General features: G+C 48.5%; 1 non-coding gene across 1 annotated transcript; it reads left to right on the forward strand.

Moving 5' to 3' along the window:
• The first annotated feature begins 2,294 nt into the window (after positions 1–2,294).
• TRNAC-GCA lies at positions 2,295–2,366 on the forward strand. The gene has a single exon. It is a non-coding gene; the product is annotated as a tRNA-Cys (tRNA).
• Positions 2,367–21,607: the final 19,241 nt, after the last annotated feature.

The following is a 21,607-nucleotide window of genomic DNA, read 5'->3' on the forward strand; positions in this document are numbered from 1 at the left end:
AGAACCTTAATTTATGAAATGACCTAGCTATTCAATACACTGTCATCACTTAGTCTAGCACAACCACAGACATTCAGGTAGCCAAGATCTGGCGAAACTATTGTAAGTTCAGTTCAGTTCATTTCAGTTGCGTTTGACTCTTTGCGACCCCATGGACTGCAGGCTGCCAGGCTTCCCTGTCCATCACCAGCTCCCGGGGCTTGCTCAACCTCATGTCCATCGAGTCAGCGATGCCATCCAACCATCTTATCCTCTGTTGTCCCCTTCTCCTCTGCCTTCAATCGAGACTACTATAGACAGATATTTTAAAGTATAATTATTTTTAATAGCTTACCTAAAAGCTCATATCGCATCTCTATTTTTTAGGAGTGGTTTTGGTTTGTTTTTAGAGGTACTTTCTTTGTTGACCAGTCTGTGAGAGAATACGATCGGATACCCCTCACCAAAGAAACACTCCCGACTCCCAACATGCAGACGCCTACCCCACTCCAATATAGCAATATTTAAGTTATAGTAAACCTAGGCCCTGTGAAAAGTTTATGCTTAATGTTAATGACTCTTAAACATGTCTATATTAGAGTAGTGAAAAAAATAAAATACTAGATATTTACTATTGACTAGTTCCCAATTCACAGGAATCCAAAATTCACTTAGGTCCATTTTTTTTCTTGTATTTAGAGCTTTTTTTTTTTCTTGTATTTAGAAATATTAGAGTATTTCTTTGCATTTCTTGAGGGCTTCCTTTTCTTTAGATTATTTAAATAAGAACTCACTCACAGCTTCAGCAATATTATCAAGAAACAGAAGACTCACACTGAGACATACAGAAATCCACACAGAGGTCTTCTAGTTTTCCGCCTAAGATTGAAAATATCTCTTTGACTCCCCCTTTTTTGGGGGGAGGGGAGTGTTGAAGTTCTCATTTGCCCAAGGCTGAGGTCTCAGGCAAAGTGGGCATTGTTTTCTCAGGAAATGGTTAACTTCAAGCTCTGCCCTAGGCAAGCCTTTGTAACAAGCTCTGTTTTTAATTGATGTGCAAAAGAACCAGCTTTACAGTTTCCAAGAAAAAAAGTGTTGTTGTTTTTTTTTTTTTTTTATTTTAACCAGTTTTCTCTGGTTCTGTAGAACATCATGGCCATCCTAGGTCAGGTCATCTTTCCTTTCTGTAGTCATAGTTTTATCCCTGAATTATAGACAGATCAGCTGACACGTTTTCCATAGTTGAACCTGGGGAAGGATCATTAACCTGGCCGGATTTGGAAGGTAAGGGAGGGAGAGCCGTCTGGGAGGAGGGGCCCCGCGGGAGACTGTGGGGGGGGCGGCGTGCAGAGTGCGGGTCGGGTGGGAGAGACGGCTCTCCTCCGCCTTCCCGCCCGCCCCTCCATCCTCGGCCGGGCGCCCCCGCCGCCCTTGCCCCGCGCCCGGTGGCGGCGTCTCCGGTGTCCCTCTTCCGCCCGACCTCCCCGCCAAGTTCCCTCGAGGTTGGGTCCGAGGGGTGGGGTGGGGTGGGGGGTGGTGGTGGGAGGTGCGCAGCGCGCCCCCACCCCACCGCAGGCGCCTTGCCCGCGGCGCCGGCCATGGCTGCCTTCCCCCCAGCCGCAGACCGCACAGCGCGGATCCTCCGGTCGCGTCTTGCGGGCTGTGCGGCGTGACGGCTGGCGGCTCCCCGTCGCGGGGCCGCTTGCCTGCCCGACGCGTCCCGCCGCTGGCCCTGGACCTGTTTGCCTCAGCCGGTCGTCGTCCGCTGCTCTGGGCCTGACGCGCGGTCGCCAGACGCCTCCTCGCGCCCTCCGAGCCTCGGGGCTTGCTCCCGGCCACCCCTCCCCACGCCTCGCGCGGCTGTCTTGTCTCTCGCCCTCTCACCTCTGTCGTGTCCCTGCCCGCTTGGCGCCACGCTTCCCGTCCTCTCTGCCCTTGGTGGTGGAGGGAGGAGGGTGCCTGGGCCGCGGGCGCGGGTAGGGGGCCCCGGTGGTTGAGGGCGGAGGACGGGGTCCGGGGGGGGGGGGCGGGGGGAGCGGCCGTCCCGGTGTAGGAGGTGGTGGGGGAGGGCTCTGCCCGTTTCGGGGGGATGTGGGGGTGGTCTTTTGGCGTCGGCGGGGACCTCCGGGCGGCGGTCGACCGGCGCACTGGGGGCCCCCATGCGTCACGGGCCCGGCAGGGTCGGGCCCGGCAGGGTCGAGGCCCGCGGGCGGGGACGCGGCGGCGGCGGGGGTGGTCGAAAGCCGGGCGGTGGCCCGCAGGGCGTGCCTTGCGCCTCGCCCGCCTCCCCCTTTCCAGGTACCTAGCGAGGGGCTTCCCTGGTGGCTCAGGTGGGAAAGCGTCTGCCTGCAGTGCGGGAGACCCAGGTTCGATCCCTGGCTTGGGAAGATCCCCTGGAGTAGGACTTGGCAATCCACTCCAGTATTTTTGCCGGTGAAATGCCATGGACAGAGGAACTTTGTGGGCTACAGTCCATGGGGGTCACAAAGAGTTGGACACGACTGAGCAGGTGCACGGGATAAAGGTTGTTTTCAATGCTGAATTAGTCCCTCTAGAATGTGTGTGCTTCCTGGGACTTCGCCGGCAGTTCAGGGGTTACGACTCCATGCTTCCAATGCAGAGGGCGGGGCGCAGGTTTCGTCCTTGGTTGGGGAACTAGGATCCAAAAGGTAAAAACAAACAAAAAAATAAATAAATAAAAGGAAGAATGTGTGCTTCCTAACATGTTTTTGTTAGTCTGCTGGACAAGTGGATTTTTTGGGCAGGTGGTACCTTGCTGAAAGCTGAGTGCTCTTCTGGCAAGGCCATCCAGATACAGATAGAAAATGGTAGAGCCGGTATTTGAACCTAGGAAACTGAATTCCAAAATCTCTTTTCTTAAGAGATTTCCTTGTGCTGTATTGAGGATATTTGTACTTTTTTGTGTTGCTACAAGTGTCACTGAAGTTTGTAACTGGAAATGAGATGCAATCTAGTGGACCACAGTCAGCACAGTACGTGTATGATGCTTAGACCGTTTAGGATGGAGGATGAAAGTCCAATATCTACACCCCCCCTCAGGGAGGAAGACTGCTCAGGTATGGTCACAGGGAGTCACGAGGGCTGTCATGAGCTGGAGAATATCTACCTGCTTGCTGATGTGCTCAGGGGATCAACCATGTACAAACATGTCAGGGTTTTTGCCAACAGGCGCCAGAAATCTAGATTTTAATGTGAAGTGTCCACTTTCAAACAACGCCATGATGTTAATGACCTTGCTCTGTCCCTTAATGGTTAGATAGAATTCCAATGTAATACAGGCTAGGTATCCCTTCAGGAATGAATCCACCCCCCCGCCCCCCCACCCCCAACACTCTGAGCTTCAAACAATTAAAGCTAACTTTTAGCTCATGCTACTTGGTCAGTGTGGGTCAGCAGGGGTCTCTGCCCTTTCCTGTCTCAGAGACCCAGTCTGAGGGAGGCTTTATTTGCACAGACATTTTGCATCATCAGTACAGTAGCCAGGAGGGGAATGTGTGGCTTAACACGCTGACCCTTGAAGCGTCGAACAGAAGTGACAGAGCCACTTAGATGCATATTTCGCCGGCCAAAGATAGTCAGCGATCACACTTCCTTTCCAAGGGAGTGGGGAAGTGCAGTCCTCCATGGGCTGGATACTTAGGAATATTCCTAATGGCTACCACAGCTCCATCTACTCTGATTTTTCCAGGCAGAAATGTTGGAAGTGTTTGTAATGTAGAATTCAATTTTCAGAGATCTCTAAGAGAAGTTGAATCAAAAAATGATTTGTTTCTTGAAGGATTCAATTTGACGGATCTGGAAAATTCACACTTTGCTCCATCTGGAGTAAAGTCCCTTACTTAAACACTGACGTCTATGAACAGATTAGGAAATCATAGGCTGGATCTATGAGATAATCCTTCGCAGAAGTGACGATTTACATATCAGTGTTTATTCCCCAAAGCACTGCTCATATAGCTTCACTTTTCATTTATATTATCTCCTATCTTGTGTAACTTGTCTCGTCAACTGCACTGCAAAATAGGAATCCCATCTGATTAATTTAGACTCTGTTATGCCTGGCTCCGTAGACATTGGCTATGTGGATGTTAACTAATTGTATTGGTGTTTATCAATTAGTGATTTTTAAATCATCACGGCTAGCAATCTTGACTTCAGGAGAAGTCAGCGAACTTGAAAATACTTCTGGCAATTCTTCAAAAGTTGCTCATCGTTGATTATGATGAGATCTGAGGGCCAATATTCACTAGTCCCTCAGTTTCAAGGGCAGTTTAGGCTTATCCCCTACGAATCACAAGGCGATCAGATATTTTCAGATATTATTTTCCTGTGATGTTTTCACATTTTTTGTCTGTTTGTTTGTTTTGGACTGCAAGATTTGGATGAATTGTAAATTTAAAAATTAAGAAATAAATGTCAGTGCTCAGGAAGCTATTTGATTGCCCAAGATCCTGCAAGGCTCTCAACACCCTTTAAAACAAGCCCATCCTCGCTCCTAAACCCACAGCCTTCCTGGATGACCAGATAAAGAGCGATTGTCATTTTCATGAAATGCAAAGTGCTCAGGGACTTGCACGGATTCCTTTTAGTTAGGGATTCATTTTTAGACGATCCTGACTCTTCCACTAAGATACAGTTTTAGGTCTGATACACTTACACATGTGCCAAGTGCTTCCTGAATCCTCTAGAACATAATTTACGTTTAAAATAATTCCATGCTTATGTAGTGAGTCAATGATTTTAAGCTTCTTTGTTAGACACTTAAATGGAAAAGTCGATGTGTGAAATAACTTATATTCACGATTTGGAAAAGTTGGCTTTTTTTGTTTTGTGTTAGAACTCATCACCCGACCAAAGGTCATGGAGAGGTCTGTTGTTTTTCGAAAATGGTTATAGTGTTTTTTCTTTGTTTTTGTTTTTGTTTGTAATTGAATTTCGGTGTGAATTGCAAAGTATGTGTTTCTGTTCATTTCATTCCATCTGTTTGGGTTTCTTTCTCTCTTTCTAACAGTTATTTATTTACAGGGGAATGATTCTTGCTCTACAATATTGGTTTGATTGGTCATATGTCAATCTGAATGTACCGTAGGGGTACGTGTGGCCCCTCGCTCTTGAATCTCCCTCCCACGTCTGGCCCATTCGCACCTCTCTAGGCGATCAGAGAGCCGCAGTTTGAGTTCCCTGCGTCAGACAGCAATTTCCCACCGGTTGTCTAGTTCCCAAGGTTGGTGTCCATGCATCCGTGCTGGTCTGTCCATTCATGTCCTGGTGTCCTGTGAAACACTAAGCTTAATTTATTTGGAAATGACCTAGCTGTTCAATGCACTGTCATCACTCAGTTGCGCACAAGGTTAGAAACTCGGGTGACCAAACTCTGGAGAAGCTATTGTCGGCGCGCCCCGGCGTGCCTGCGGGGGTGTTGGGGGGAGGGGGGCGGGGCGCGGAGGTCTCGGGTGCGCTCCCGCCCTGGGCCTCTCCAGGCCCGCCCCTGCTGGGCGGCCTCCCCCCGCCCCCATCCCGTTCGCTGCTCAGGGCCGGGTGGCCTCTGCACCTGCCCGGCATCCTGCACGAGGCCCCCCTTGCCCACACGCTGTCTTCGAGTCTCTCTCTGAACCCTCGTCTCTTTCTGCCTCTGTCTCACTTGGCGTGGGTGCGTGCGAGTGTCTGTCCGTGTGCCTGCCTGTCGCTCGTCTGCTCTCTCAGGAAGGTCCTGTGCTGGGCCCGCGGCGTGGGGGCAAGGCGGGCCTCGGTGGGGCGAAAGGGCGGGGCTGACGCGCTCCGGTGGGGTTGGGCACCGGGCAGGATGGGCGCCTGGGGCCCCGGCTGGGCTGCTCCGAAGCCCGCAGGAGGCTCCGGGGACCACGGCCCGGGCCGAAGCCACACACGTCCGGAGCCACGTGACCCTGAGCAGCGAACGGGATGGGGGGGGGCGGGGTATGCGGGGGCGGTGCGGCGCGGCTTGAGCCTGAAGAGGCCCAGGGAGGCAGGGCACCGAGCTGTCCTCGCCGCTCAACCCATGCACCCTCCCCCCACCCCAGGGCCCGCAGGCACGCCAGGCCCGGGCGGGGCTGAAGGGTGCTGGCCGGGGCTGGCGGTGTGCGGGGCCGGGGCGCCCTCTGCTGGCCCCCGAGCTGCCCGCCCTGGCCGGCCGGAGTCCAGTCGTGCGGCTCAAGTGCAGCGCGCGCCCGGCAGGGCAGAACGAAAGGGAGGCGCAACGCGGGGCTCTTGGGGCGCCTGGCAGCCGCCTCGGTCTAAGGCCGTACCACCCTGAACGTGCCCTATCTCCTCTGATCTGGGAAACTGAGCAGGGTCGGGCCTGGTTAGTACTTGGATGGGAGACTGCCTAGTACCTAGGCGGTTTTTTGATTTTTCTGAATGCGTATTTCAGAACATTAGACTTGGATGACACTGGAGTGGGTTGCCATTTCCTTCTCCATGTATCGAGTCTTTCAAGGTGCCATCACTGAGGTGTGGCTTCGACACGTGTACGAGGCTGAGTAGCAACATGCCCTTTCCCCCTAAGTGCAGTAGAAGTCATCCCCACTTCCCAACATGTCTGTCTTCCGAACTCTGGAGCATGTATTGCTTGAGCTCACCAGAGCGTCAGAATATACTAGAAACCCTTCTGACTGCAGTCTCTTCAGCAGGTTGCAAGTGCTTCACACCTCAGGATTTTACAAAGCACTTTCTACAACCTCAGCTGGAAGAGAAGTCAACACTCGTGACAGTCACAGGCTTCCATGGCCTGGACTTGATATGGGCTGTGCTTTCATAATCATCGTGTTTCCTATACCAACTAAGATGTCACTGAGAACTTTTTTCTCTATCATCATTGTATCTTTGATGTTCATTAGACATATTATGGGTTTTCCTAGATAGCTTCCCTTACGGATGAGGGTCATAGGTTAGCAGTACTTACTAAAACTGACTTCCAGGTAGCTGTGGTAGAACAGGGAAAAGAATGACCAACTGCTGTATTCTGAACATTATGTATGAAAATATTATTCGTTTTACTGTTTGCAGTCATCCAAGTCTAATGTTCTGAAATACGCATTCAGAAAAATCAAAATACCGCCTAGCTACTAGGCGGTCTCCCATCCAAGTACTAAGCAGGCCCGACCCGGCTCACTTTCCCCAGATCAGAGGGAGATAGGGCACGTCAGGGGGGTACGGGCTTAGGCCGAGGCGGCTGCCAGGCGCCCCAAGAGCCCCGCGTTGCGCCTCCCTTTCGTTCTGACCTGCCGGTCGGGCCTGGGGCCGCAGCTCTTGACCGGGCGCGCGCTGCACTTGAGCCTCACGACTGGACTCCGGCCGGCCAGCCGGGCAGCTCGGGGGCCAGCAGAGGGCGCCCCGGCCCCGCACACCGCCAGTCCCGGCCAGCACCCGTCTGCCCCGCCCGGGCGTGGCGTGCCTGCGGGACCCGGGGTGGGGGGAGGAGGGATGGGTTGAGCCGCGAGGACATCTCGGTGCCCTGCATCCCTGGGCCTCTTCAGGCTCGCGCCGCGCCGCACCAAATCCCCAACCCCCGCCCCCCCCCATCCCGTTCGCTGCTCAGGGTCACGTGGCTCCGGACGTGTGTGGCTTCGGCCCGGGGCCGCGGTCCCCGGAGCCTCCTGCGGGCTTCGGAGCAGCCCAGCCGCGGCCCCAGGCGCCCATCCTGCCCGCTGCCCAAACCCACCGGAGCGCGTCAGCCCCGCCCTTTCGCCCTACCGAGGCCCGCCTTGCTCCCACGAAGCGGGCCCAGCACAGGCCCTTCCTGAGAGAGCAGACGAGCGACAGGCAGGCACACGGACAGACACTCGCACGCACCCACGCCAAGTGAGACAGAGGCAGAAAGAGACGAGGGTTCAGAGAGAGACTCGAAGACAGCGTGTGGGCAAGGGGGTCCTCGGGCAGGATGCCTGGCAGGGGCAGAGGCCACCCGGCCCTGAGCAGCGAACGGGATGGGGGCGGGGGGAGGCCGCCCAGCAGGGGCGGGCCTGGAGAGGCCCAGGGCGGGAGCGCACCGAGACCTCCGCGCCCCGCCCCCCTCCCCCCAACACCCCCGCAGGCACGCCGGGGCGCGCCGACACTAGCTTCTCCAGAGTTTGGTCACCTGAGTTTCTAACCTTGTGCGCAACTGAGTGATGACAGTGCATTGAACAGCTAGCTCATTTCCAAATAAATTAAGCTTAGTGTTTCACAGGACACCAGGACATGAATGGACAGAACAGCACGGATGCATGGACACCAACCTTGGGAACTAGACAACCGGTGGGAAATTGCTGTCTGACTCAGGGAACTCAAACTGCGGCTCTCTGATTGCCTAGAGAGGTGGGAATGGGCCAGACGTGGGAGGGAGATTCAAGAGCGAGGGGCCACACGTATCCCTACGGTAGATTGAGATTGACATATGACCAATCAAACCAATATTGTAGAGCAAGAATCATTCCCCTGTAAATAAATAACTGTTAGAAAGAGAGAAAAGAAACCCAAACAGATGGAAGGAAATGAACAGAAACACACACTTTGCAATTCACACCGCAATTCAATTACAAAAAAAGAAAATATATACTATAACCATTTTCGAAAAACAACAGACCTCTCCATGACCTTTGGTCGGGTGATGAGTTCTAACACACAACAAAAAAAGCCAACTTTTCCAAATCGTGAATATAAGTTATTTCACACATCGACTTTTACATTGAAGTGTCTAACAAAGAAGCTTAAAATCACTGACACACTACATAAGGTCATGAATTATTTAAACGTAAATATGTTCTAGAGGATTCAGGAAGCACTTGGCACATGTGTAAGTGTATCAGACTAAAACGTAACTTAGTGGAAGAGTCAGATTCATCTAAAAAGATCCCTAACTAAAGAACCGTGCAAAGTCCCTGAAGCACTTTGCATTTCATGAGAATGACAATCGCCTCTTTAATCTGGTCATCCATGAAGGCTGTCGGGTTAGGACGAGGAGGCTTGTTTTAAAGGGTGTGAGAGCCTTGCAGGATCTTGGGCAATCAAAATAGCTTCCTGAGCACTGACATTTATTTCTTAATTTGAAATTTTACAATCATCCAGAATCTTGCAGTCCAAAACAAACAAACAGCAAAAAAAAAATATGAAAAACATCACAGAAAAAATAATTCTGAAAAATATCTGATTGCCTTGTGAATTCGAGGATAAGCCTAACTTGCCCTTGAAATCGGAGCCTAGTGAATATTTCGCCCTCTAGATCTCACATAATCAATGATGAGCAACTTTTGAAGAATTGCCAGAAGTATTTTCAAGTGTTTGAAACTTCTCCTGAAGTCAAGATTGCTAGCTGTTGATTGATTTTTGAAAAATCACTAATTGATTAAAAACATCAATACAATTAATTAACATCCACATAGCCAATGTCTATAAAGCCAGCCATAGCAGAGTCTAAATTAATCAGATGGGATTCCTATTTTGCAGTGCAGTTGATGAGGCAAGTTTACACAAGATAGGAGATAATATAAATGAAAAGTGAAGTATATGAGCAGTGCTTTGGGGAATAAATACTGATGATAAATCGTCATTCTACGCAAGGATTATTTCATAGATCCAGCCTATGATTTCTTCATCTGTTTATAGACGTCAGTGTTTAAGTAAGGGTCTTTACTCCAGATGGAGCAAAGTGTGAATTTTCCAGATCCGTCAAATTGAATCCTTCAAGAACCAAATCATTTTTTGAGTCAACTTCTCTTAGAGATCTCTGAAAATTGAATTCTACCTTACAAAAACATCCAACATTTCTGCCTGGAAAAATCAGAGTAGATGGAGCTGTGGTAGCCCATTAGGAATATTCATAAGTATTCAGCCCATGGAGGGCTGCACTTCCCCACTTCCTTGGAAATGAAGTGTGATCACTGACTATCTCTGGCCGGCGAAATATGCATCTAAGTGTCTCTGTCACTTCTGTTTGACGCTTCAAGTGTCAGCGTGTAAGTCACACATTCCCCTCCTCGCTACTGTACTGATGATGCAAAATGTGTGTGCAAATAAAGCCTTCCTCAGACTGGGTCTCTGAGACAGGAAAGGGCAGAGACCCCTGCTGACCCACACTGACCAAGTAGCCTGAGCTAAAAGTTATCTTTAATTGTTTTAAGCTCAGAGAGTTGGGGGTGGGGGGGTGGGGGTTGAGTATTCCTGAAGGGATACCTAGCCTGTATTACATTGGAATTCTATTTAACCATTAACGGACAGAGCAAGGTCAGTAACATCATGGCGTTGTTTGAAAGTGGACACTTCACATTAAAATCTAGATTTCTGGCGCCTGTTGGCAAAGGCCCTGACACGTTTATACATGGTTGATCCCTTGAGCACATCACCAAGCAGGTATATATTCTCCAGCTCATGACAGCCCTCGTGACTCACTATGACCATACCTGAGCAGTCTTCCTCCCTGAGGGGGGTGTAGATATTTGACTTTCATCTGCTATCCTAAACGGTCTAAGCATCATCTATGTACTGTGCTGGCTGTTGTCCACTGGAATTGCATCTCATTTCCAGTTAGAAACTTCAGTGATACTTGTAGCAACAGAAAAAAGTACAAATATGCTCAATACAGCACAACAGTTAAGAAAATAGATTTTGGAATTCAGCTTCCTAGGTTCAAATACCGGCTCTACCATTTTCTATCTGTATCATCAGGGCAAATCACTTGGCCTCTTCAAATTCCAGTTTCCTTATGAACAGAGCGAGGATAAGGACGATCCCAGCTTCAGAGTGTCTGATGAGCTAACAGAGTCAAGGGCTTAGACAGTGCCTGACCCGAAATGCACCAGTTATGTGTTGGATGATATTGGTGTGTCACAGAAACAGATGAGTTCTTCGTGTATCCAGCCCATTATCAGGGAATTCAATCAAGCTGAAAGATACAGTGGAATTTTCTGCAGATCTGATTCCAACCAGGACCTGTTCTGGTAAAAAATGAGGGCCCCAAAGCAGAAGCAAATGTCCTTGAGTTTGCTGTCTCAGGCTAGATTGGCTGCGCGCTCAGACTCCGGTAAGCTGTTCCTACGAGCACGGGGAACACAGGCTATGGAAGGGACCAACTGGAAACACACTTGCAAAAACTGCTGTGTAGCCCTGCCAAGTGAACATCAGGACTCAGTGTCACTGACCCAACAATCCAGAGAAGGGCCCACACAGCTTACTTTCCCCATTTGTGACAAACTTTGATGGCCACAGACCACTGTCCAGGAAAGGAATTGATTGAACATTACCCTGCTGAAGGAAAAGGCTGACTTCAACTGAGAGCTTGTGAGTCAACTTTTCTGAAGAAGTGCATACAATATGCCTTCACCCTGCCAGTAACACAGTATTTCCATACACACAGCGATGGCACTCGATCGATGTGCATCCTCCAGTAAAGCCCAGCCCTGATGTCTTATAGGAGCCTCTCTGGCCATTGTCATAAGCGAGTCTAATTTTGTGTGAGGCCATGAAAACTCAGTGTTTTTTTTTTTTTTTTGCTTATGACGGGAGGTCTGAGAAGGCACTTCTGAAGGTTTATTCCTACCAGTCGTTGTCATTTTTAATCGAGCCTTTATTTATTTATTTATTTGTTAGTTCTACCACTTTCTTGCTACCAAGCCATCTCCCTCCACCCTCGTGCACCAACACGATCAGTCATGAATTCCATAGGACTTCGGGCCCCACCAGATCCTCTGTCCATGGATTTCTCCAGCAAAGATCACTGGAGTGGGTTGCCGATTTCCATCTCCATGTATCGAAGTCTTTTCAAGGTGGCCATCACTGAGCGTGTGGCTTCGACACGTGTACGAGGCTGAGTTAGCAATGCCCTTTCTCCCTAAGTCCAGTAGAATCATCCCCACTTCCCCACATGTCTGTCTTCCGAACTCTGGAGCATGATTGCTTGAGCTCACCAGAGCGTCAGGATAGTTACTCGAAACCCCTTCTGACTGCAGTCTCTTTCAGGAGGTTGCAAGTGCTTCACACCTCAAGGATTGTACAAAGCACTTTCTACAACCTCAGCTAGAAGAGAAGCAAACACTCGTGGACATCACAGGCTTCCATGCCGCGACTTGATTATGGGCTGTGCTTTCATAACATCGTGTTTCCTATACCATCTAAGATGCACTGAGAACTTTTTTCTCTATCATCATTGTACTCTTGGATGTTCAATTAGACATATTATGGGTTTTCCTATATAGCTTCCCTTACGGATGAGGGTCATAGGTTAGCAGTACTTACTAAAACTGACTTCCAGGTAGCTGTGGTAGAACAGGAAAAAGAATGACCAACTGCTGTATTCTGAACATTATGTATGAAAAATATTATTCGTTTTACTGTTTGCAGTCATCCAAGTCTAACGTTCTGAAATACGCATTCAGAAAAATCAAACAACCGCCTAGGTACTAGGCAGTCTCCCATCCAAGAACTAACCAGGCCCGACCCTGCTCAGTTTCCCAGATCAGAGGAGATAGGGCACGTTCAGGGTGGTACGGCCTTAGACCGAGGCGGCTGCCAGGCGCCCCAAGAGCCCCGGCGTTGCGCCTCCCTTCGTTCTGAACCTTGCCGGTCGGGCCTGGGGCCGCAGCTCTTGACCGGGCGCGCGCTGCACTTGAGCCGCACGACTGGACCCGGCCGGCCAGCCGGGCAGCTCGGGGGCCAGCAGAGGGCGCCCCGGCCCCGCACACCGCCAGTCCCGGCCAGCACCCGTCTGCCCCGCCCGGGCGTGGCGGGCCTGCGGGACCCGGGGTGGGGGGAGGAGGGATGGGTTGAGCGGCGAGGACATCTCGGTGCCCTGCATCCCTGGGCCTCTTCAGGCTCGCGCCGCGCCGCACCAAATCCCCAGCCCCCGCCCCCCACCATCCCGTTCGCTGCTCAGGGTCACGTGGCTCCGGACGTGTGTGGCTTCGGCCCGGGCCGCGGTCCCCGGAGCCTCCTGCGGGCTTCGGAGCAGCCCAGCCGGGGCCCCAGGCGCCCATCCTGCCCGCTGCCCAAACCCACCGGAGCGCGTCAGCCCCGCCCCTTCGCCCTACCGAGGCCCGCCTTGCTCCCACGAGCGGCCCAGCACAGGACCTTCCTGAGAGAGCAGACGAGCGACAGGTCGGCACACGGACAGACACTCGCACGCACGCCACGCCAAATGGACAGAGGCGAAAGAGACGAGGGTTCAGAGAGAGACTCGAAAAGACAGCGGTGTGGGCAAGGGGGGCCTCGGGCAGGATGCCGGGCAGGTGCAGAGGCCACCCGGCCCTGAGCAGCGAACGGGATGGGGGCCGGGGGGAGGCCGCCCAGCAGGGGCGGGCCTGGAGAGGCCCAGGGCGGGAGCGCACCCGAGACCTCCGCGCCCCGCCCCCTCCCCCCAACACCCCCGCAGGCACGCCGGGGCGCGCCGACAATAGCTTCTCCAGAGTTTGGTCACCTGAGTTTCTAACCTTGTGCGCAACTGAGTGATGACAGTGCATTGAACAGCTAGGTTATTTCCAAATAAATTAAGCTTAGTGTTTCACAGGACACCCGGACATGAATGGACAGACCAGCACGGATGCATGGACACCACCTTGGAACTAGACAACCGGTGGGAAAATTGCTGTCTTGACTCAGGGAACTGCAAACTGCGGCTCTCTGCTCGCCTAGAGAGGTGGGATGGGCGCAGACGTGGGAGGGAGATTCAAGAGCGAGCCACAGTACCCCTATGGTACATTCAGATTTGACATATGAGCAATCAATACCAATATTTGTGAGCAAGAATCATTCCCCTGTAAATAAATAACCTGTTAGAAAGAGAGAAAGAAAACCCAAACAGATGGAATGAAAAATGAACAGAAACACACACTTTGCAATTCCCACGCAATCAATTACAACAAACAAAAATACTTATAACCATTTTCGAAAAAACCAACAGACTCCTCCATGACTTTGTCGGGTGATGATTCTAACCACAACTAAAAAGCCAACTTTTCCAAATCTGAATATAAGTTTTATTTCACACATCGACTTTTACATTGAAAGTGTCCTAACAAATAAGCTTAATCATTACTCACTGAGAAGCAGGAATTATTTTAAACCGTAAATTATGTTCTATATAGAGGTTTCAAGGAAGCACTTGGCACATGTGTAAGTGTATCAGACCTAAAATGTAATTAGTGAAGAGTCTAGGATCGTTCTAAAAATGACCCCTAACTAAAAGGAATCCGTGCAGTCCCTGAGCACTTTGCATTTCATGAGAATGAACAATCGCTCTTTAATTGGTCATCCAGGAAGGCCTGTGGTTTAGGAGCGAGATGGGCTTGTTTTAAAGAGTGTTGAGAGCCTTGCAGGATCTTGGTTGGGCAATCAAATAGCTTCCTGAGCACTGACATTTATTTCTTAAGTTTTAAATTTACAATTCATCCAAATCTTGCAGTCCGAAACAAACAAACAAGCAAAAAAAAAAAAATGTGAAAACATCACAGAAAAATAATATCTGAAAATATTTGATTGCCTTGTGATTAGTAGGGGATAAGCCTAAACGGCCCAGCGACGGGGAGCCGCCAGCCGTCACGCCGCACAGCCCGCAAGACGCAACCGGAGGATCCGCGCCGTGCGGTCTGCGGCTGGGGGGAAGGCAGCCATGGCCGGCGCCGCGGGCAAGGCGCCCGCGGTGGGGTGGCGGCGCGCTGAGCACCTCCCACCACCACCCCCACCCCACCCCACCCCACCCCAACCCTCGGACCCAACCTCGAGGGAACTTGGCGGGGAGGTCGGGCGGAAGAGGGACACCGGAGACGCCGCCACCGGGCGCGGGGCAAGGGTGGCGGGGCGCCCGGCCGAGGATGGAGGGGCGGGCGGGAAGGCGGAGGAGAGCCGTCTCTCCCACCCGGCCCGCACTCTGCACGCCGCCCCCACCACAGTCTCCCGCGGGGCCCCTCCTCCCAGACGGCTCTCCCTCCCTTACCTTCCAAATCCGGCCAGGTTAATGATCCTTCCCCAGGTTCAACTATGGAAAACGTGTCAGCTGATCTGTCTATAATTCAGGGATAAAACTATGACTACAGAAAGGAAAGATGACCTGACCTAGGATGGCCATGATGTTCTACAGAACAAGAGAAAACTGGTTAAAATAAAAAAAAAAAAAAACAACAACACTTTTTTTCTTGGAAACTGTAAAGCTGGTTCTTTTGCACATCAATTAAAAACAGAGCTTGTTACAAAGGCTTGCCTAGGGCAGAGCTTGAAGTTAACCATTTCCTGAGAAAACAATGCCCACTTTGCCTGAGACCTCAGCCTTGGGCAAATGAGAACTTCAACACCCCCCTCCCCCCAAAAAAAGGGGGAGTCAAAGAGATATTTTCAATCTTAGGCGGAAAACTAGAAGACCTCTGTGTGGATTTCTGTATGTCTCAGTGTGAGTCTTCTGTTTCTTGATAATATTGCTGAAGCTGTGAGTGAGTTCTTATTTAAATAATCTAAAGAAAAGGAAGTCCTCAAGAAATGCAAAGAAATACTCTAATATTTCTAAATACAAGAAAAAAAAAAGCTCTAAATACAAGAAAAAAAATGGACCTAAGTGAATTTTGGATTCCTGTGAATTGGGAACTAGTCAATAGTAAATATCTAGTATTTTATTTTTTTCACTACTCTAATATAGACATGTTTAAGAGTCATTAACATTAAGCATAAACTTTTCACAGTGCCTAGATTTACTATAACTTAAATATTGCTATATTGTTATCTCTCTCACAGACTGGTCAACAAAGAAAGTACCTCTAAAAACAAACCAAAACCACTCCTAAAAAATAGAAATGCGATATGAGCTTTTAGGTAAGCTATTAAAAATAATTATACTTTAAAATATCTGTCTATAGTAGTCTCGATTGAAGGCAGAGGAGAAGGGGACAACAGAGGATAAGATGGTTGGATGGCATCGCTGACCCGATGGACATGAGGTTGAGCAAGCCCCGGGAGTTGGTGATGGACAGGGAAGCCTGGCAGCCTGCAGTCCATGGTGTCGCAAAGAGTCAGACGCAACTGAACTGAACTGAACTTACAATAGTTTCTCCAGATCGTGGCTACCTGAATGTCTATGGTTGTGCTAGACTAAGTGATGACAGTGTATTGAATAGCTAGGTCATTTCATAAATTAAGGTTCTGAAACATTCACCACTTGACAGGGCCTTCGTCTTACACAGAAGCTAAAGAGATTTTGACTATCCATGAATAGTGTCTGGTGCCATGCTGAGATGTGCAGTGTAAGAAAGCTTTTTTTTTTTTTTTTTTTTAGATAGTATCACTGATACGTATGTTCACCAGTCTGTAAAATGCCAATATAAAAGTCAGTTCTCGGTTGCTTAAGGAAAAATGTATGACTTGTAGTTAAAGAAGGTCCGAGGAATGAAATCGCAAAAAAAAAAAAAAAAAGAAGTAGTTCTGACTGACAGGTGGCAGTTTCAGGATGGGGGAAGCAAAGGAATGGGTACAGAATGGGATAAGGAGGTTTTATGGAAAGTGGACCCCCAGAAAAGAGATTTGTGCCTAGTACAAGGTTTCTTGAGATGTTGAACTGCCTTTGCTGGTGGATTTTAAGTTTCTTTACCTCTTAAATGATCCGTCCTAGGTTTACCTTTGAAATCTTTTGTTACCTTTGGCTAAGTGGCTAAGTATTCTTTCACAGCCTACCTGACTGTCATAATCCCTTTTGATATTTGTGAACAAACCTTCCTAAATAACTGACTTCTAGCTCACTTTGGGATGCTTCAGAGGGCCCCTGAGACCTCCCAAAGAGAGATATTTATTAAACAACCTGAGTTCATTTGGCATGTTAAACTACATGGGACGTGTTGTTCAGAAGGAGTGATTGAATCTTCTCAAGTTATATTGTATGGTTGATGCTACTAATATAGATATCCTAGAAGTTATGTGACATTCATGAAAATCTGATATGCTCTGATAAAATGCTGTCAGTTATAATTTGAGTTATCATATTAAAGTGTTTCAAATCACAGCAATGACCAGATTTACTTTGTCAATTTCAATTTAATCAGATTTTCAACATGCCTACTGTGGTTTCACACTGATGCCTTTGCAAAAATACTGCTACTTCAAGATATACGGAAAAGACCTTTCTAAGCTTACCCATAAACAATTTTTTTGTTTGTTTGTTATCTGGTAAGCTGGTACCAGATTGGAATTTAGTCTCCTCTCTAGGTTAAGAGAACACACTTTTCTTAGAATGCGGCTTTCAATCACAGATTATCAATTTCTTTACCTTTCAGTGATTTATCTTTGTTTTTATAATTTTTTTTTTTTTTTTTTTTCACTTCGGTAAAGTAAATAACCATTGTTTACGATTATGGTACATGTAGGATGGAGCAAGCTTTCCCCACTCCTACAAATTCTCTTAACCCCTCATATTCTTCTGATGGGACCAAGGTCTCACTTCCCTCCAGAGGGCCAATCCAAGCTTTTTTATCAGCTGATCTGCCCCTGATATCAGAGTCAATTTGAGCACTGTTTTGTCTATAATTTAGGCGTGAAACTATGACTACCTAAAGGAAAGATGACTTTTTGATGCAGATGGCCATGATAGTCCTTGGACTTCAGAGAAAATTGGTTAAAATGAAACTTTTTTTCCCCCCTCCCCCCCCCCCCCGAAACTGCAAAGCTGGTTCTTTTAGCATATGCAATTGAAAACATCTAGGCTGTTAGGTCAGTTTTCATTCCAGTCCCAAAGAAAGGCAATGACAAAGAATGTTCAAACTGCTGCACAGTTGCACGCATCTCACACACTAGTAAAGTAATGCTCAAAATTCTCCAAGCCAGGCTTCAACAATACATGTGCTGTGAGCTTCCAGATGTTCAAGCTGGATTTAGAAAAGGCAGGGGAACCAGAGATCAAATTGCCAACATCCACTGGATCAAGGAAAAAGCAAGAGAGTACCAGAGAAACACCTATTTCTGCTTTATTGACTGTGCCAAAGCCTTTGACGGCAGGTATCACAATAAACTGGGGAAAATTCTGAAAGAGATGGGAATACCAGCCCACCTGACCTGCCTCTTGAGAAACCTGTATGCAGCTCAGGAAGAAACAGAACTGGACCTGGAACAACAGACTGGTTCCAAACAGGAAAAGGAGTATGTCAAGGCTGCATATTGTCACCTTGCTTAGTTAACTTATATGCAGAGTACATCGTGAGAAATGCCGGGCTGGATGAAGCACAAGCTGGAATCAAAACTGCCAGGAGAAATATCAATAACGTCAGATAGGCAGATGACACCACCCTTATGGCAGAAAGGGAAGAAGAACTATAGAGCCTCTTGACGAGAGGGACAGCGGAGAGTGTAAAAGCTACCTTAAAGCTCAACATTCAGAAAACGAAGATCATTGTATCTGGCCTCATCACTTCATGGCAAATAGATGGGCAAGCAGTGGAAACAGTGGCAGACCTTATTTTGGGGGGGGCTCGGACATCACTGCAGATGGTGACTGCAGGCATGAAATTAAAGATGCTTGCTACTGCTGCTGCTAAGTCACTTCAGTCATGTCTGACTCTGTGCGACCCCACAGGTGGCAGCCCACCTGGCTCCCCCATCCCTGGGATTCTCCAGGCAAGAAGACTGGAGTGGGTTGCCATTTCCTTCTCCACTGCAGGAAGGTGAAAAGTGAAAAGTGAAGTTGGTCAGTCGTGTCCGACTCTTAGCGACCCCATGGACTGCAACCTGCCAGGCTAGTCTCTCCATGGGATTTTCCAGGCAAGAGTACTGGAGGGGGTTGGCATTGCCCTCTCCGAAAAAGATGCTTTACGGCTTGTGCCTTAGCCAGACTACTTTGGGTTAGAGGGCGTTTTTGAGGAGATCGAGTGGGGAGCAAATCAGAAGGCTGTTGTAGGTGTCCTGGTATACGATCTCAGGACCTGAACAAGGATGGCAGTGGGGATGGAGAGAGAAGGAGCTGCAACGGAGAAAGATTTTAGTGGATATGACTTCACAGCTCAGTAGTTAATTACAGACAGGGGAAATATGAGCAAGAGGCAAAGAATGACGGCAGGCTTCTAGTCTAAGGAACTGACAGCAAAGCCTGGAACCATACTTGCGTGGTTGAGATTCAATCAATGAGTAACTTGTGCTCAAGCAACTTTCTCCAAGGGGAGTAATTCCACCATTAAACTGTAGAAATACTGTTCCTGGGCCCTCATACGTGCAAGTCCCCGAGCACTTGGCATTTCATGAGAATGACGATCGCTCTTTATCTGGTCATCCACGAAGGCTGTGGGCTTAGGAGCGAGGGTGGGCGTGTTTTAAATAAAGGGTGTTGAGAGCCTTGCAGGATCTTGGGCAATCAAATAGCTTCCTGAGCACTGACATTTATTTCTTAATTTTTAAATTTACAATTCATCCAAATCTTGCAGTCCAAAGCAAACAAACAAAACATGTGAAAACATCACAGAAAAATAATATCTGAAAATATCTGATCGCCTTGTGATTCGTAGGGGATAAGCCTAAACTGTCCTGGAAATTGAGGGACTAGTGAATATTGGCCCTCAGATCTCATCATAATCAACGATGAGCAACTTTTGAAGAATTGCCAGAAGTATTTTCAAGTTCGCTGACTTCTCCTGAAGTCAAGATTGCTAGCTGTGATGATTTAAAAATCACTAATTGATAAACACCAATACAATTAGTTAACATCCACATAGCCAATGTCTACGGAGCCAGGCATAACAGAGTCTACATTAATCAGATGGGATTCCTATTTTGCAGTGCAGTTGATGAGACAAGTTACACAAGATAGGAGATAATATAAATGAAAAGTGAAGCTATATGAGCAGTGCTTTGGGGAATAAACACTGATATGTAAATCGTCACTTCTGCGAAGGATTATCTCATAGATCCAGCCTATGATTTCCTAATCTGTTCATAGACATCAGTGTTTAAGTAAGGGACTTTACTCCAGATGGAGCAAAGTGTGAATTTTCCAGATCCGTCAAATTGAATCCTCCAAGAAACAAACCATTTTTTGAGTCAACTTCTCTTAGAGATCTCTGAAAATTGAATTCTACATTACAAACACTTCCAACATTTCTGCCTGGAAAAATCAGAGTAGATGGAGCTGTGGTAGCCATTAGGAATATTCCTAAGTATCCAGCCCATGGAGGACTGCACTTCCCCACTCCCTTGGAAAGGAAGTGTGATCGCTGACTATCTTTGGCCGGCGAAATATGCATCTAAGTGTCTCTGTCACTTCTGTTCGACGCTTCAAGGGTCAGCGTGTTAAGTCACACATTCCCCTCCTCGCTACTGTACTGATGATGCAAAATGTCTGTGCAAATAAAGCCTCCCTCAGACTGGGTCTCTGAGACAGGAAAGGGCAGAGACCCCTGCTGACCCCCACTGACCAAGTAGCATGAGCTAAAAGTTAGCTTTAATTGTTTGAAGCTCAGAGTGTTGGGGGTGGGGGGCTGGGGGTTGAGTATTCCTGAAGGGATACCTAGCGTGTGTTACATTGGAATTCTATTTAACCGTTAACGGACAGAGCGAGGTCATTAACATCATGGCGTTGTTTGAAAGTGGACACTTCACATTAAAATCTAGATTTCTGGCGCCTGTTGGCAAAGACCCTGACACGTTTATACATGGTTGATCCCTTGAGCACATCAGCAAGCAGGTATATATTCTCCAGCTCATGACAGCCCTCGTGACTCACTATGACCATACCTGAGCAGTCTTCCTCCCTGAGGGGGGGTGTAGATATTTGACTTTCATCCGCTATCCTAAACGGTCTAAGCATTATCCACGTACTGTGCTGACTGTGGTCCACTGGAATTGCATCTCATTTCCAGTTAGAAACTTCAGTGATACCTGCAGCAACACGAAAAAGTACAAATATCCTCAATACAGCACAACAGTTAAGAAAATAGATTTTGGAATTCAGCTTCCTAGGTTCAAATACCGGCTCTACCATTTTCTATCTGTATCATCAGGGCAAATCACTTAGCCTCTTCAAATTCCAGTTTCCTTACAAACAGAGCGAGGATAATGACGATCCCAGCTTCAGAGTGTCTGATGAGCTAACACAGTCAAGGGCTTAGACAGTGCCTGACCCCGAATATGCATCCAGTTTGTGTTGGATGATATTCTTTTTACTAGAAACAGAGGGATTTCTTCATGTATCCAGCCATCAGGGAATTCAATCAACCTGAAAGATACAGTGGAATTGTTCTGCAGATCTGATTCAAACCAGGACCTGTTTCTGGTAAAAATCAGGGCCCCAGAGCAGAAGCAAATGTCCTTGAGTTTTGTTGTCTCAGGCTAGATGCTGCGCTCAGACTCCTGGTAGGCTGTTCCTAGGAGCACGGGGAACACAGGCATGGAAGGGAGCCAACTGGAGACACACTTGCAAAAACTGTTTGTAGCCCCTGCCAAGTGAACATCAGGACTCAGTTCACTGATCCCAAGGCAATCAGAGAGGGCCACACAGCGTACTTTCTCCCATTCTGACAACTGTGGATGGCCACAGCCACACTGTCCAGGAAAGGCAATTGATGTGAACATTACCCTGCTGAAGGAAAGAGACTGACTTCAACTGAGAAGCTTGTGAGTCACTTCTGAAGAAGTGCATACAATATGCCTTCACCCTGCCCGTAACACA

The sequence above is a fragment of the Cervus canadensis genome, chromosome 14, assembly GCF_019320065.1.
Source record: "Cervus canadensis isolate Bull #8, Minnesota chromosome 14, ASM1932006v1, whole genome shotgun sequence".
NCBI classification, from domain to species: domain Eukaryota; kingdom Metazoa; phylum Chordata; class Mammalia; order Artiodactyla; family Cervidae; genus Cervus; species Cervus canadensis.